Source organism: Mixophyes fleayi, chromosome 1, assembly GCF_038048845.1.
Source record: "Mixophyes fleayi isolate aMixFle1 chromosome 1, aMixFle1.hap1, whole genome shotgun sequence".
Classification (NCBI taxonomy): Eukaryota; Metazoa; Chordata; class Amphibia; order Anura; family Limnodynastidae; genus Mixophyes; species Mixophyes fleayi.
In genome coordinates this window covers 81,869,107-81,881,791 of record NC_134402.1, presented here as the reverse complement: position 1 = coordinate 81,881,791, position 12,685 = coordinate 81,869,107, and the positions used below count along the sequence as shown (strand labels likewise).

General features: G+C 36.7%; 1 pseudogene; it reads left to right on the top strand.

The window, feature by feature from the left end:
- LOC142110006 (cytochrome P450 26A1-like) overlaps nt 1–12,333 on the top strand; it is a 50,905-nt pseudogene extending 38,572 nt beyond the window's left edge.
- Nucleotides 12,334–12,685: the final 352 nt, after the last annotated feature.

Sequence of the window (12,685 nt, the reverse complement as noted above, 5' to 3'; positions counted from 1 at the left end):
TTCTGGTTGCAAAGAAATAGAAAAAAAGCCCTTCCCTCATCAATTTTTGCACTCATTATCGCCATGTTAGAGGCAATGTATTTTATCGGGTTTGAGTCCCCTGGGGTAGAGAGCAGGTCAAAGATCTCCACCAAATTACCACATTGAAGACCACTCCACAATTTCCATTTGAAGCCAAACAGTATTAAGCTTCTCATTGAAATTTTTGTCATGGAATTGGTGACTCACGGGGGAGAACCACTTGGTGAGGGTTGCTGACAGAGACACACCACGACCAGCCAAGCTGTTTAGTCCTGGCAGGATGGGTCATTGAGGACAAAGTTGAAGTCAATGGGTTGTAGAAGAAATGTGAGAGATGAAGTCAAGGTTAATGGTTTGGGGAATGTAGAATTATGAGGGATGAAGTCAAAGTCCATAAATGGACAAACAAAACAGGACTCTTGAAATACCAACAGAGAAATGGAATTCCAAATTTGCTTGTGAAAATGTAGTAAAATCAGATGCTCTCACTTCCCAGGTATAGGGGCTTACATATAGCAAGGGCTGGCTTGTAAGATTCACCAAAATGAGCCTTAAATAAACTTGATGGACAACATAAGGCAATATTTTGATACAAAACCAGAGAAAAACAAAGCCCAGGCTCGGTATATCCCATATTATATATGGTACGAGCTGCATCGGATTATAACTGCCTTTTAATGGTGTTTAAAGAATATTTTTTCAGTGTAGGACACTAAGAGTTACGAACATTCCTTTAGACACTTTTGTTTATGTACAATACCTGTGCCCTGGTTTATCCTATCTTGTATATTTCATCTAGAGGTTTGGAGTCTCCCCTCCCTATTACCCTGAGTGGCAGCACTACTCCGATACACAGATAAGAACAGTAGACTCCCACTTTGTATTATTTCAATATAAATGAATAAACACGGTCACATCAAGAAATCAATCGATCCGTCCTGAAAGAGCAGGAGCAATCCAGCATTCTAGTAAACACCTTCACACATTTCTTCATTTAGACTAACAGTTTCCTCAGAAGGAGCATTGTAACAGATGTCTTGCTACTGATTATTTAAACGTTCATTGACCAATTACTCAAAGTTGCTCATTTAAACCCCTCTGTCTAAAATCATAGTGCATGGAACATAAAGAAAACAATCAGTTGGCATCAACAAACTTTTCCTGTACTATGTACTAAGGGAAAATATATATGGATGCTCTCTGTGACTGTAACTATTAATGACCCAGACTTTTCTACACTTCTACCAAACAAGAATAGCTGGCAGCACTATGATAAACTCCATATAATTTAAGTTGTTCTCAGAAAGCAGTAATAAGTTAGAAAGCTATTGCGTATCAGCATATATAAAACACTCAGTCCACAATTATATGTAAAATCCTAGTCACACAGCTATCCTAGTCACCCACATATTATGTTTTGCACTCACCACATAAAAAAATAGAGCAGTTTCATATAGCTAATTAGACACATTAAGCTCTGAAGCAGATGCAAAAAGCCAACTCTCACTACTCTCTGTGTAAAAATTTGGTGTGCTAATTGGAGTCTGGTCCTCTATATCTCTGTAATGGTTGTAATTCTACTATTCTTTACACTGCTTTTGGTACATAGCTGTCTGAATAATAGAGCAATATTGCTTGACTTGTCTTTTTTATTTACCCACCTTATAACCTATGTTTAGCCCTGTTGTCACAATCTATTTGGGTAGACTAGATCTGTAAAGTTCCCCTTAACTTCAGTCTCACCTCTTTATTTATTCAGTATTGCCATAAGCCTAAAACCCAATGTTGTTGATACTTGTCACTAGTGACATTATATGCATGGATATATAAGTGCCAGTCAAAACATTATGATATCAATTTGTGCATTTTTTTTATAATGCACTTACTGCTAGAGAGATTATATCATGGTTGATAATAACTGGAGTGAAAGCAGGGTAAATTAGAATTGGAGTCCGGTATATTTTAGCAAATTGATGCAATTCACTTGTAGAGATAGAAAAATGTTGAGGCCAAATTTCAATGAATCATCGTAAAGTAATTTTTTTAAAATGCATACATCTCTAAATAGGAACCACAGCTCTATAGTAGTGTTATAACAATATAATCAAACTATTGTGATGCGTTAATATTATACTGAATGGACAAATATTCTCTTCAGCATGCCTCAATCCTAAATTGCTCATTTGACACTACTTTAAGAGTTATTTTTTTTGACAAGGAGATATAACATTGTTACAGCAAAGTAATAAATAACTAAGTAAACATGGCTTCTTGCAATGTATAGGGAAGGGAGGGGAGCTCTACTACTTTTTAAAAATGAATTAACACATGGCTGAAATCTTCAACTAATTTGTAAACTGGTTAGAAGCAAGTTAAAGATATTCTTAATTTTTCCACCATAAGACAACAGAAAAAAATAATAACAATACATTTCCAATCTTATTATTAATAGGGTGATATAAATAGAAGGAAAATGGGTGGAATTACTATTTAAATTAAGATAACTTTTTCCCTATGGCTAAAAATGTATCTCTAAGTTTGTAAAATGTATACATATTATTTGTGAATATTACCAGTATAGAAAAGACAATTTGTATGTAGGTTTAGTGGTCCTTAATAATCATTTGCACCATAAATAATTATCAATTGTATAAAAACAGTAACCCATGTTTAATGTTTACCCATTTTAATGAAGATTCATTAAGGAAAGTAAAGCATAAAAATTAGTAAGTTTTCTCCTGGATAAAAACATGTTACATTGCAAGGGGTGCAAATTAGTTTATTATTTTGTACATAAGTTAAATACTGTCTGAATTTTCATGTAAAACACAACTATTGATAACTTAGTTGTACACTGACATTTAAAGTTGAGCTACGACATGCCCTACCCCAACTATAAATCTGTCCCCACATTTTAATTTACCTACTCCAATACAACATGGTTTTGCCAAGGTTCAAAGTTACTCATTTTTTTTGCTTTACTTTCCTTAATGAATCAGGCCCAGTAAGTCTAGAAGATCTCAGCAGCAATTTCCATCCTACTGTAAGCTTTGTATAATAAAAGGGAGAAAATGACCAACCCTAAAAATCATTGTTTAAATCATTTCAGGAAACAATGCACTTAGAGTTGTTTACAAATGTGACTACAGTTTGGTTTGGCAGTGCACAGACATTCTGCAGAGTTTTGTTCCACTTGCATTGAGGAGTATTTTCCTCACAATTAAAGGAAATCTCATTTGCTAGTTTAGGAATTTAATCCTTATCTCTTTGAACAATTACTATTAAAGATAACTTGCAGGGACAAACATTGATCTAATGGAAAATGCCATAACATGTCTTCATGTCTTTAAGGATTGAATGCAGGTGATCTGTATGCTATAGTCACTATAAATAGTTTTCACTGGCCTGAATTGGGGTACTTTTGTTCATTGCATTGAAACAAGAACCAATTGTGTGCAGTCTCTCTAAAACAGTGTCAACATTAATTGAAATTAAATTATATTTATCACCTGCAAACTAACTATGTCTATAGGAATAATATTATCAGAGATATCTAATTTACCCAAATTAGAAGATTCAAGGTCACCCTGTAAGAAGCCACCAAATTCTATCCAGTAGTCTAAATAGAGCCGATGATGTCTGTTTACATCTTGGGTTTAACCTTTAACTAATTATTAAGTGTTAAATTGGCTAACTAAAGTTATGTGAGGAATTTTTTAATTGTTGTTCTTATAAAGTTTAATAATAGTTTTAGGACTAGTAGTGCTGATATTTTTCCTGTTACTGCTACTGCTTATCACCCAATACAAACTGAATATTCAGTGTAAATCTACAGTTTAATTACACTAATGGGTCACTTCTGAGAGGGACAATGATATATTCACCCTAGTAATGTCCCCAACATGCTACATTTTTGAGAAGATCACTTTCTTGGTTACTAAAGCTGGGTACACACTACAGAAATTTCGACTAACTTTTTATGCCGTGCGATTTTACATGCGACTGATGGTCCGATTGCTCGGTCCATGGACTGCATACACACTAGCCTTGTTTAGGACGATAAAGGGAAGAGAGGACGTCCCTTTAGTGACTTTTTACAGCCATGTCGTTGTGAGCAATGACTGTAATTTCATACTCACTGTTGTGGATCGGTCGGAAGTTTATACACACTACACAGCGGAAACGAGATTGGACCGAAAATATTAAACGGTACGACCAACCAAATGAGGCGACAATCGTCCATTTGGGCAGACTTTCGACCATCGTGTCACTGTACACACTGACCCGACTTTTGAACGAGCGGTCGTATGTCGGCTGATTGAGCCGATTATTGGATGAAAACTGTGTAGTGTGCACCCAGCTTACCACATCACTGATGGAACCTTTACTCTATTTAAAGGCCTATACTAAAAGGCCTCTATTCTATTCAAAATACAGATGTTTGGATTCCCAGTCACATATCATCATTCGGCACCCAGTCTTGACATCTCTGACTAGTCATCCCGGGTGGTGTCTGGAGGTTTCAATAAAGTTGATGTTTATATGTAGTAGTAGTAGTAGTAGTAGTAATAGTGATAATAGTAATAATAATAATAATTGTTTCAGTGGTGATGCACAGGTAACAGTTACAGGGAGGGATGCCTAACATAATACCAAATGGGGCATTAGTAGAGATAATCTGCTTTTATATTCAGGTTTGCAAATAGCAAAGACACTAATACTTATAATAGTAACTACAGCAATAACAATAACAAGAGAATGTTGAAGTTTATATGAATGCCAGCATTGTTTTTAAAAATGTTAAATTATTTGGAATACATATTTCATGAATGAGGATAATTTAGTTTCTATATGTAGTTGTAGTAGTAGTAGTAGTAGTAGTAATAATAATAATAATAATAATAATAATAATAATAATAAGAAGAAGAAGAAGAAGAAGAAGAAGTAGAAGAAGAAGAAGAAGAATAATAAAAATAATATTTTTTTCAGTGGTGATGCACAGGTAAATGTTATATTGTTTGGAATACATTTTTCATGAATGAGGATAATATAGTTTCTATATGTAGTATTAATAATATTAGCAATAATAAAAATAATAATAATAATAATAATAATAATAATAATTGTTTCAGTGGTGATGCACAGGTAAATGATATATTATTTGGAATACATTTTCATGAATGAGGATAATATTGTTTAGATTCACTGTAAAGCAGGACAAGTATTCAGTAAAAGCCATTTCTCCCCTACCTAATTTTGTGCTCTTTATATTTCTTACATGGGCCCTTGCAGAATAACTTTCCCAGGGGCCTGTACTGCAAGTATGGCAAATCTAGTGTTGTTGGTTATCTTTTTAAATCTGAGACTAAAATGTGTGTATTTTAAGCCTTGTTTTCATTCAAAGAACTACCTGTCGCATTACTCAAGCTAAGGGAGCGGGCTCCTGAGTAAAGGCAGTGAGCAGATGTCTGAATTGAAATTATGGGAATTATTAGGGGTTGCATGTGCACCATGGACCCTCAGGGAAATGGGGGGACAGTAGCTGCCAGGAGTAAAGTATGCGGCATATGTAATTGGATCCTAACACTTTAAATAATATATGCACTAACTTTCCCTTTAAAGAGAATATATACATATACTATAAGGAATATACATAAATATACACATAAATATATAATAAAGTATAATATTTCACAGTCTCCTCAACGGTATAATTTTGTGTGTTTTTTGAATAAAACTTAGATGGGGACACTTCTATAGTATATTATCCAATATGTTTAATATTTTATAAATATATAATAATTGCAATATATTAATAGAAATTGGCATATCAATTTGGATAAATTGTTGAGAATAAATACTGTACATTATCCAAAGGCTTCAAAATCACCAAATTTACATAAAAAAATTATAACATTGCTCTATTTTCATAAAGCAATTGTATTCATGTGCAATGGTTCAAGCATCCAATTACCTGCAAAGTTGAAGCTAGTAGTAAACAACTTGTCGATCTACTAAAAGATGATCATATATGTCTACAAGGTGTCACTAAAAGTTTATCAAAATATGTGTAAAGGCCCCAGATACAACTGTTTGGGCCCCAAAGGCCCTTATTGGCAAAAATAAAGCTGGGTACACACTGCAGGAAAATTCTAATGATCTTTAGCGACCTTACCAATGATTGAAGTCCCAATCAGCATGCCGATTCATGCATACACACTATAGACATTTTAAATGATTTTTACACGATTTAGCATCCAAGCTGTGATTTTTGTCTGTCATGCCCATCGTCCCAAAAAATTCCATATACACTATACAGATATATGGCCTCCCAGCAGCAATATGCTAAGTACATTTATATAAAAGGCTGAACCTCAGAGCACATAATACCCACAAGCAAAGATTCAGGAAAAGGAAATACATCATCACCATTCATTCTATTCCACAGCTTTGTGTATAGTATACGTCCATTAACTCCATTCGCAACTGAACAATTACTACAATTTATATTAATATACTGGCCATAATAAACCAACAAAAAGCTTGTAGTTTGTTGTTTCTCGCTATGGCAAGAACACTGCAAACACAGACCCGGAGGGGAAGAAGAAGGAAGAATCGGACTTGTTGGACCAAGTAGTAATTCCAGAGGAGAGACTCCTTTTCATATATACCCATGCTGCTGATTTACGGAACAACAACCCTGATGACTTCAGGAATTTTCTGCACATGAATGTTCCCACATTCCAGGAGCTGCTTCAACTTGTCACCCCCCTCATGCAGAAGGAGGACACCCATTTAAAGAGACCCAAATCTATAGAACAGAGACTGGTTGGCCATAGGAAGGACACTGACTGATCTCAAATACAGCACAATAATTTCACCGCAAGCTCTTGGTTTGATCATACCTGAGACCTGTGAGGCTATCATACAAGGTCTGCCAAGTCAATATATGAAGGTTTTTAAAAGAAATAGTCTGATTTTAAACAAACTTTTTTTCTACTAAAATAGAAAGTGAAGATTTTAACATATTAAAAACAACACAAACAAAATATACATATATATATATATATATATATATATATATATATTTTACAAGTAGTAAGCAATTCCACTGTATGCCAGCATACAGTGTAAGTTAGAGGTGGAACTAGCGAGCTGTGGACCCCAGTGCAGGGTGGCAGGGAGAAGGGAACAGGGACCCCCGACCCTCTGCATCTGCCATGCAGCAGGCCCCATTATCTCCATGGGACCCACTGCATGACACCTGCCGCAGCAATGGTAGTTCCGCCACTGGTGGAAGTGCTGGTTGGTTTGCTGGTTAGTGCCCTACAGGCTGGAGGGGTATGGGCCACATTTTTCCATGTGTAGCTGGAAAGATGGCAAGCAAAATAAAAATGTACATGAATTGAGGACAAGAATGCGCTGCTTAGGGCCTAAAGGCAGGTTGGGTAGGCAGGAGAGGTATGGGACCCATCTCTGTATTCCAGAGATGGGTTGAAGGTGGAAAGGCAAAATGAATATTTACAGGAACATGTGCTTTCACTATATGCCAGTATACAGTGAAAGCGCTGCTTTGGGTGTAAAGACAGGAAGGGTATGAGACCCATCTCTGGTGTGCAGACCAAAAGAATACCTCTTACAGATCTAGCATGAAGTCAGATTCCCAACACCCAGTTTTGCGCCTATGCTACCAACACCTGAGAATAAGGGGCTATATAAATGTTTTTATTATAGTGATAGAACTCTAAGGTGCAAAATGCATCCCATTGAAAGTATAGGACAAGACTCAATCTCCAACAACTCAGAGGACACAAAAATCAAGTTCTTTTGCAGAAAAAAACCCTGCTGTGCACTTGGCATAAAAATTGAGAACGCCCCCCAAATTCTCCTTCTCTGCCTCATTATCTTTTTTATATAAGCTAGTCTCAGAGAAAACAAAATCTCATTTTGCACCAATATACTATAATCTGCAGTCAGCAAGGAACACCCCTGAATTGCTCACAACACCACCATTCTGGACAGCGTATCCTTAAAAGACAGGTGCACCTGCCCAAAAGTAGACACGTGAAGTCACACAACGGCAAATACACTGCACTTTACTACATTCATAAATTAAAATTAATGTTTGCATTGTGTTTAAGTACAATACTACATTCCTGATACACCATTATATAATATAAAACTTCTATTAAATTAATGCTGGGGTTGATGAGAACAATTTTAATAATTTTAATTCCTCTATTTTTTTATTAAATAAAGTTGTATGATTGTTGAATGCTTGGTCATTTCTTTATTTGTTTGGGAGCTTTAGACTAGACCAAAATGTCCGCTTATGACGTCAAAGCACCCTATTCACCTATCACACTGATTTAATTACTTTTTGAAACCAAAGGAAGATTGGGCAACAGTAGCAAGCTAAATGGTCCCCCATTCTGCCTAATGTTACTTCCATGCCAGCTTTTCTCTAACAACCTCTGGGTGATCCTGCACAGAATCCCCGAAAACCAAACTCCTCATTTTTTTCTGGTTGAATGAAAAATTATGATCATTTCTGACTTGACAGGAAATATAAAGTATTTCTTCTGCTTACACCATTGATATTGTATGTGAAGAGATAAAAGGCCTGCAATCACATTCAATTGTATAGCTCTGTTAGCAGGAACATGTGTAATAAAAGATCAGATGCATCACCATGGATTATGATAGTCACATAACATTAGAGCCAACTGATAAAGCATGAAGGAAATTTGTATCTAGCTCATTTAAGTTGATGATTTGCAAAACAGCAACCAGCATATCCAGTTCCATGAGTCACACTGATGGGTTTGTTTGGACATATTTGAACATCTTTATTGATCTCTTTAACAGTATTGTGACAAGAAGAAAAACTGTAAAATGAATGACTGCATCAGTAAAGTACAAGTTCTCTCTTTAAAGTAGAATTTTTTTATTTGAAATGTTGTGAACTTGCAGTACGGTGATATCCTCTATTCAGATAGAAAAAAGATGCGCTGCAAAATTCATTCATGTTTTATAGTGGTTCATTTCTTTGCAGAGATTATATCCATCTATATGACAGAAACTTATAGCAAATAAATGCAAAGACCATTTTAATATGCAGTGACGTACTGTATAGCACAGTACTTTACAGAGTATCAGGGAGAAAGGAGAGCTACATGGAAAAGTAGGTATAGCAATCATAGAGGCTTATAACTAGAGATGGTCACTGACCCCCGTGTTTTGGTTTTGGATTCGGTTTTGGATCTGGATTACCGTTGTGTTTTGGTTTTGGTTTTGGTTTTGCAAAACTGCCATTGCGTGTTTTGGTTTTGGTTTTGGTTTTGTTTGGTTTTGTTTTGCTATTTTTTTGGAAAATCCATGTTTTTGGGCCTAAATTAACCCAATTTAGTGCTCCAACTGTTTTAGAGACAAGTAATCTAATTGTTGAGGTAATAAATCATCCAAAAAAACAGTTTAATTCTTCGTTGGTAGGCCTATTCTACACACAAAACAGATTGTCTTCCTCTCCATCTATGCATATTGGCAATGCAGCCATCGTCTTTGAATGTATATTACACCCTACACTTATAGTTAAATATGTAAAGAAATGGAAAAAGCCAGTTTGGTTTCTGTCTCTCAAGGCCCCCCTCCACTTGTATAAAATACCAAAAAATTCAGCCATTATAGACTGTACAATATTAATTGACATGGAGAAAGCCAGTTTGGTTTCTGTCTCTCTAGGCCCCCCTCCACTTGTATAAAATACTAATAAATTCAGCCGTTATATACTGTACAATATAAATTGAAATGGACAAAGGCAGTTTGGTATCTGTCTGCATCAGATCCTCTCTCCACTAGGAGTAAAATAGAAAACTAATCAGCCGTTATATAATCTAGAATATAAATAGAAATTGAGAAAGGCAATTTGGTATCTGTCTGCATCATAATCATCAACATCATCATTAGCGCCCTCGTCGCCTACACAAATCTCCCCCTCATCCTCTTCTAATTCCAAAGTGGCATCCTCAATTTGGGTATCACCGGCTACACTCGGGCTATTAAGGCACACATCAGCAGAATGCTCACGATTAGACATCCCACTGTTGGATGGACTCTCCACAGGGATTGTTGTCATTTGTGAATCAGAGCAAATATTCTCCTGTAATGCCTCACTGTTATCTTGCAGCTCGGCTTTGACGCGTAACAGTAGTTGTGCACCAATTGTAGGCTGGGTAACTTTTTGGGATCTGCCACTAATAGCCAAAGGTGAAAGCCTCATTCTCTCTTTGCCACTGCGTGTGTAGAATGGCATGCTTGCAATTTTTTTTTTATCGTCACTTAACTTTTGCTCAGTTACACTTCTTTTTCGCTTCAATACAGTAAATTTTTTTTTGGTTTTTGTTTTTTGCACTAATTTGAAAACACTCTGTTGTTTGACATCGCCTTGGCCAGATGACGTACTGGGAACACTAACATCAGGACTGGTGACAGAACCTGGTTGCTCATTTAGATCATATGTGGACTGCTTTGAATCCATTCTGAGCGCAAACCACTGGGGAGTGCTAAAAATTATTTAGTAGCTTCTGCTGACAGTTATGACTTTTGACAGCCAGAAATATTAATGCACAATTAGGGAGGACACCCCAAAAACACTGAGGAGTGCTTAAAATTATTGAGTAGATACTGCTGACAGATATGACTTTTGACAGCCAGAAATATTAATGCACAATTAGAGAGGACACCCCAAAAACACTGAGGAGTGCTAACATTTATTGAGTAGATACTGCTGACAGATATGACTTTTGACAGCCAGAAATATTAATGCACAATTATGGGGGACAACCCAAAAGCGCTGGGGAGTGCCAAATATGAAGAAAAAATAATAAACCTCTATCCTCCTCTCTGCACTAGCGATTTTGGTTAGAGCAATTGCAAGAACAATATTGTATTCTTTCTCTGTCCCTGCTCTAATTAGCCTATGACTACACCCTGCTCTCTCCCTCTGTCAAATGGCGATGGATTGCTGTGGAGGCGTGTATTTATAAAGTTGAAGTATCGCGAGAACCGAGTCCCGAGATCCGACGACGTCACAATGACGTTCGGCCTCGATTTGGATTCGGAATTGGCGGGAGAGTACCGAGCTGCTCAGCTCGGTACTCGGATACCCAAAGTTCGGGTGGGTTCGGTTCTCGGAGAACCGGACCCGCCCATCTCTACTTATAACAGAGTGTAATCTGTGCACACCACTCAATCAGAACTGGAACCACTGGCTAGAATTATATGTGTAAAAAAGAATAATGACCATTATAGGGAAGAGCGGATGTGTGGGGAAAACTAGTCATTTAGCTACAGAATCACTTTAATACATTTTTCATAGGCACAAACAATGTGCACCAGGTATTGCTTGGAGAGCACAAATTGGTGTTTGTACACTGATCGGCATCGCTTGGTACAATACTGTGTTTTGGGTGCCTATCAAACTTCCATAATACCCAGTACAAGAACATGAAGAAAGTCACCATGCAAGTCTTCTCCTGGAAAGTGCTGGTGAACTATGTGCCAATCATCAAAGCGGAGCGTCATGAACTTGCGGCTGCAGAGCGGATCCTGCATGTTAATCTAGCCAGCAGTCAAGAACCTCATGATACTCATGGTAACTCTCATAGCCGTGAGAATACTTCTTGGATTTGAGCTGGAACAAATGGACCCTACACTTGAACAGCCACTGGTAGAAAATACATTATCCAGAACCTACTCTTGCTTCCCATTGATATTACATTTAGTTGCCTCTACAGGCGTCTATGGGCTAGAAACATTATTTATGCCACAATTGAAGGAAATGTCAAGGAAAAGTTGCAGAAGGAACCAGATGGCTTTTGCAAAGATGCTTTAGAGCCACTGATCAATCATAGCTGACTGAGTGGGGAAGCTGTGCTGTCACATCCTTAATCACACGCATTGGGATTAATAAAGGAGTTGTTCAGTAAGTTTGGCAACAGCTTCAATCTGATGATCTCCTATCCAATAAACCTGAGAAAAGAAGTATTTAAGAATAAACCTACTACAACAACAACTTATATACACTGCATAAAGGCAAATCTTTGACTCAGCCCACTGGTCCCAAAATTATATTAAATTACACTAAAAACATTTGTATTAAATAGTTATCAGTTTCAAAGAGTTGGGACATTATAATTTTATATATATATATATATATATATATATATATATCTATCATTGCCAATACTCATAATGTTGCAGAGATATTTCTTAACAGGAAAGTGTTTTGACCCTGATCACTCCTTTCCTTGAAGAATCATCTAAATGGGGCTTATTCCATTTGGTGGTGATGTGTGTAGTTGCGCATTATCCTACTGCAGGTAACCATTAGAAATGGGTAGTCTGTGACCATAAGGGGATGCACATGGTCAGCAACAATACTCAGGTATGCTTTGACATTTAAATGATACTTAATTGGTATTAAGGGACCTGATGTGTGCCAAGAAAACATTCCCCACACCATTACACCACCAGTCTACACAATTGACACAAGTCAGGTATGATCCATGGATTTACGCTGTTTATAGCAAGTTCCATCTGAATTAAGCAGCAGAAATCTAAATTCATCAGACAAGGTGACATTTTTCCATTCTTCAGCTGTCTA